The sequence below is a fragment of the Macadamia integrifolia genome, chromosome 11 (assembly GCF_013358625.1).
Source record: "Macadamia integrifolia cultivar HAES 741 chromosome 11, SCU_Mint_v3, whole genome shotgun sequence".
NCBI classification, from domain to species: Eukaryota; Viridiplantae; Streptophyta; class Magnoliopsida; order Proteales; family Proteaceae; genus Macadamia; species Macadamia integrifolia.
The window spans coordinates 9,951,229-9,956,841 of record NC_056567.1 but is presented as its reverse complement, the minus strand read 5'-3'; the positions used below and the strand labels follow the sequence as shown (position 1 = coordinate 9,956,841).

The following is a 5,613-nucleotide window of genomic DNA, read 5'->3' as shown; positions in this document are numbered from 1 at the left end:
AGGTACTCTTTACCACTCCGAAGGGCATAAACAACATTACATTGGTTAGAGGGCCCTTGTTGAGTCTGACCTTGCACTATATTCAGTGGTGCATTAGTTGGTCCTTGTAAACTAACAGGCTGATGATGCCTAGGGTTAGGCTCTGGTTGACTGGGTAAAGTTCCCTTCTCCCTCTCACGCATAATTGAGACAACTTGGGTAAGTTCTCTTGTAAGATTTTGATGGCTTGTCATGAGGAGGGCCATATTTTTTTCCAAGTCACTTATTCTACTTGCCTCTCCAGTGTTGGTAAACCCAGGGGGTTGCTGATAAGATGATAGAAGAGGGGCCCTAGGAAAACTCGCCTGAGGTCCTACATTTGACCTAGGAAAAGTATTTTGAGAAAAAGATTGTTGTGCAAAGGGAGGCCTTTGGGGTCCAGGTTGACCTTGATTATAGAAATTGGAAGGTCCTACTTGGTTGCCCTGATTCCAAGAGAAATTTGGGTGATTTCTCCATCCTGGATTGTATGTGTTACTATATGGATTATTCTGGTATAAGGCATTAACACTATCATTAGAAGTGCCCCCAGAGGTGTTAGGGCATTCTTCTATGGCATGTCCAGGGGACTGGCACCAAGCACAAATCTTAACCAAATTGACTGATGATGGCTCTCTAGGAACAATAGCCTCAATCCTCTTGATTAGGCTATCCAAATGGGCTTCCTTGGCTACTATCCCATCCACAAAATATCCTTTTCCTCTTATAGTTCTTTCACTCTCTTGGGTTGATTCCCACTCACGGGTTTTGTCAGCTAAGTCAAGTAAAAATTCCCATGCCTTTCCTTCATCTGTAAAGGATGTGAATCCCTCAGGGCACATAGACTCTATCATTTGTTTAGTTGGGTAATCAATACCCTCATAAATTATTTGACATAAATGCCATAGGTCTAGGCCATGGTGAGGGCATTCTTGGAGTAGATCCTTGAATCTCTCCATAAGTTTGGAAAATGACTCACTAGGCTTTTGCCTAAACTGAAGGATATCACTTCTAAGCTTATTGGTCTTGTGAGTTGGGAAAAACTTCTTAAGGAAGACAACTGTGAACTGTTCCCATGAGGTTATGGAATTTGTGGGTAATCCATACAACCACTTCTTAGCTTGGTCTTTCAATGCAAAAGTGATAAACCTAAGCTTAACAGCATCATCAGAAAGCTGTTGGATCTTAATTAGAACACATACCTCTTCAAATTCCCTTAGAAATAGGTATGCATCCTCAGAGGTCAACCCATGGAAGTGGGGCAACATAGTGATGTATTGAGATTTGAGTTCAAAATTATTGCCCTGGGCTTGTGGTAGAACTATGCAGGAAGGTTGGGCTGTTCTAGCAGGGTAGAACCTATCTTTCAGAGATTTAGGTGAAGGGTTTTGCTGTTGGTCTCCCATATTGAAGGGTTTTAAAGAGAGCAAACGTATAGGGTCACTACTTGTTGGATCTCTTCTTTCTAACCGATTCTTAGTATTACGTACCCACTTAACACTCATGCAACAGAAAAATACCCACAACTAAAGTAAGACAAGCACAAAAGAATGGATAGCAAAACTTTTTTTTTAATGATTTTTTTTTATTTTTATTTTTAGCTTTTTGGGAGCTTACCGGCAGGGATCCGGGGTTGCTCAGGTCAATTACTGAGGTACTGCTACAGGGCGAAACCTGTCTTTATCATACTGTGAGGCATGGCGACCTCCACTGATACAACTATTATTGCAAGTTGTTCTTCTCAGGAATTCAATAAAAGAAAAGGAAAAATATAAAACAAAGCAAACAAAGCACTCCGATTTACCAAAAGAAAGTGAAAAATAACATGGAACTGTCTCCCCGGCAACGGCGCCAAAAACTTGTTTGAGATTTAAAATGTAACCGCAAGCGTACGAATCAGTGTAGCTACGGGTCGAACACAGGGAGAGCAGCCACCTTATTTTTTATTTCTTTTAATAATGCGAAAGTGAACTGATTAATGGTTGTGATCTAATTCTAATTACCGTCCTAAAAATAACGTCCTAACCATTCGTCATCTAAGAATTTAAAGACGCAAGCCACGCAATTAAAATTAAATAAATAAATAACTAAAAGTAAACAACCCACGCAATTAAAAAAAATAATAATAAAGGAAAAAAAATGCTGAAATAAAAATAAAGTAAAAGAAAGGGGATAAAGCTAGAGAGAGACTCACAAGCAGGTTTCTCTACTTAGCCCGAGGGATGCATCATAATATGAGCTTCCCTACTTGACCAGAGAGTTACTCTTACAAGGGTTTCTCTACTTGGCTTTAGGGATAGGGAGACAATTAAAATAAAAGCAATAAATTGATGGTTCTATGGCCAGGAGGGGCAAAGCCAACACATACACTAGCCATGAACCTTGGGGGAGAGGGATAGCAATAATGTAACGACTGAAAATAAAAATCCTAAATTAAGAAAGAAAGGGTAGTCAGAAGAAGGAATGAGAGGGGGGAGAGAAGACTACTGAAGGAGCCTACTTACTTGAATCAATGCTTGAACTTGAAAAAAAAATTGCTCCACGGCTCATGATCTTGTCACCTAGATCTAAGCCTAGAACTATAACTTAAAAAATTACAACTCAATTGCATAAATCATAAACATAAAAAGAACTGAATAAAAATAAAAGAGTACTTGCATTAATTGAAATAAAAAAAAAACTATTACAAAAGTGATTAAAGCAAAAATAGAGAAGAACTAAAACCAAAGAGTGAGAGAGGGAGAGAGAGAGCAACTAAAGAAAACTAGAAGAAGAATGAATTGTGTCTCCTCCTCTTACATGAGTTGTATTTATAGGGAATGGAGAGGTAGGGTAACAATTTTCTCTTTCCTAAAAGAGAGAAACCCACAATTGATTGTGAGATCTTTTGAGTCCAAAAGTGCTAAGATGGAGGAGAGAGAAGAGAGAAATAAATTTTGAGAAATTTCCTAAAATTTTTTGCTTATTTTCTTTCCTTTTTCTTCTAATTTATTTTTCTTCTTTTTTTTTTCTCTCTCCTAGGGACGACTTTTTTTTTCTTCCTTTGTGTGATTTGGACAATCTTTGGTGATGATGTGGAGGAGAGAGAAGATTTGGACAATTTTTGGTTCTCCCATTTTTTTTCTCTTTCCTTTTTTTTTTCTTCTCTTCTTGCTTCCACGATTTTGCTTTCTTTTTTTTTCTTTTTTTCTTGTGCACCCTTCCACGATTTTGCTTGCTTCTAAAGCAGAAAATCTTCAACAAAATCTTCTAAAAAAAACAACCATAAGATTCGAACTTGAGACCTCTTGGTGAGCAAGAGAATTTTGTACACCATAGCTCACCAACTAAGCTAGGTAGTTGTTGTTACCAAAAACAAATCTTTAATCACTTAAGGATGTGGTCCATCGATCCTTGTTGGCATTTGGAGTATTCCTTGTACCTCTGGGACAATTGCAAACGGGCTGGTTCTGCATCTCGGTTCAGTTCTGATCCATTATTCTTTTTCTGACCCGAAAAAGAATAATCATTTGTACGGGTGACCAAACGAATGTGTACTTTTAATTGAACACGTCCATCTTGCTCAGAATTTCGTCCTCTTCGCAACCATGGAAAGAAATAGGACCTCTTTACGTGTAAAATTGAAGATATGGCTCCCGATAGTCCTTAAGGCCTTGAAAATATAAAATCTGCAAAAAGAGAGTAAAACCCAAGGTAGCTCCATTCTAAATATGTAAAATGTATGTTTTACTACCCTAGATTTCACACATAAATGTGCTCATCATTACTGCTGACAGTTTGATTCTGATTTCATATTGTTCAATCAGGTTCTACCCTACAACTGTATGATTTCAAATTTTGAATCTGATCTCTTATCATCTGATTCCTATTGTTACTAGGCTTGCTGGTTTTCTTACTTTTATTATCTGTTTTCTAGTTTCCATCAGTAGATTTTGTTTTCCATAATATCTCAAATTTCTCTTCAATCCTATTCTATATTCTATTAACTGTGGCTACTGAATCTGAGTGAGCTTATTTACTGATCAGAAATCACTCAGTTACTAACATCAATTCTTGTTTTTAGAAGTCCTATTTCAAGCAGGATTCTTCTGAAACTCGAGATCAGACCCTTGGATCAAGTTCAACTTTTAAAATTTTATTCCTATATTTGATTCAAATCTGAGATGCAGATTACTGTTTATCACTTATTCTTAATTCTGGTCAATATTCATTCATTGGGCTTCTGGTTTTCAAATGGGTTTCTGAACCTGATCTTTAGGCTTCTAGAAACCCATCTTAATTATAACAACAAAAGCAATATGAACTCATATCTATCAATTTCTGGATTAAAGCACATGTTGTCTCAAATCCTCAACCTATCTTGTAAGTTTAAGCCCGAAAGTATTACACCAATCTTCATCCATTTCTCTATTAAAAAGACATAATCATATCTGTTCAATCAAATCCTATTTAAGAGTTAAGATAGAGAAGGAAAAATGCAATGGAAGACTTACAGTGTCTGCAACTCAGAGAGGAACTATATGTTTCCTGAAAACTGACCTTTCAGTCCACTGCTTAATATTGTTCTGAAATAGAAATTGAAGAAGGGGGAGAGAAGTATCAAGAATTTTCACAAAGTTGAAACCATTGAAAACTGATAGAAAAATAATAAATTTAGTAATGACTTACATGGAGATCACTCGAGAACTAGAACATTTAATCCCATCCCAACCATCCTCACAAGGATCTAAACACACCCAATTAGTTGGTATATTCTGCCAATCAAACTTGAGGGCAGACAGAGCATCACCTGCATCAGGAAATTGAAGATATTGGAACTAATATGATATCTTTATTAAGATGAAATTAACCAGTAGAACAAGACCTTACCATCCTCAGAATTTGTCACAGCTGCTATAGATGTAATTTGAAAGAGAGAAACTAGTAGCCAAGTGTAGTAGATATTTTGAAGATCCATTGCTGATAAACAACCCAGCTAGCTATCGAAGCATAGGAAACTACTACTCTTTTGTTATCAATGAAGCCCAACTAATACATTTCTAAACTACTATTCCCTGGCACCCACTAGACTTGAGAAATCATTTGGTGTTGAAGGCAACAAAGAAAAAAGAAATGAAAGGGGGGTTTTACTCTTACCTATTATGGACGTCGGTAAATGGTCATTACTATAATAACTTTGAGCAACAGTAGCATCTTCTCTTTTAGAGCAGCTGCAACAATGAATGTGTTTAACTAAATCAATAGCAGGAATATATGTCAGGTTTTCAATCCAAGCAGCAGCAGCACTGCAGCGCTCATTGTTGATTGTCGCCTGGGACTTGCAGCGGTGACTGACGTTATTGGATGGGCTAAGAACAGCAAAGTGTAAGAAATCCTTTTCCTTAAAATTAAAATCGATCAGATCCTCAGTCCTCACTCGATCAGATCCTCTATCTTCAGTCCTCACTCCTCACTCCACACTTCTCACTCGATCATATCCTCGTTTTCTTTTCTTTTTGAAATCCCCAAACCTATTTCTAGTTCCCGAGCGCGCAGCAGGACTTAAAATAATAAAATTAGTTGCTGACTTCTATTTTTAAATCGGACGACATAAAA

General features: G+C 37.2%; 1 non-coding gene across 1 annotated transcript; it reads left to right on the top strand.

Annotated features, from left to right (window-relative positions):
* The first annotated feature begins 930 nt into the window (after window positions 1-930).
* Window positions 931-1,037, top strand: LOC122094505. Its single transcript, XR_006144821.1, has one exon. It is a non-coding gene; the product is annotated as a small nucleolar RNA R71 (small nucleolar RNA).
* The last annotated feature ends 4,576 nt before the right edge of the window (window positions 1,038-5,613 follow it).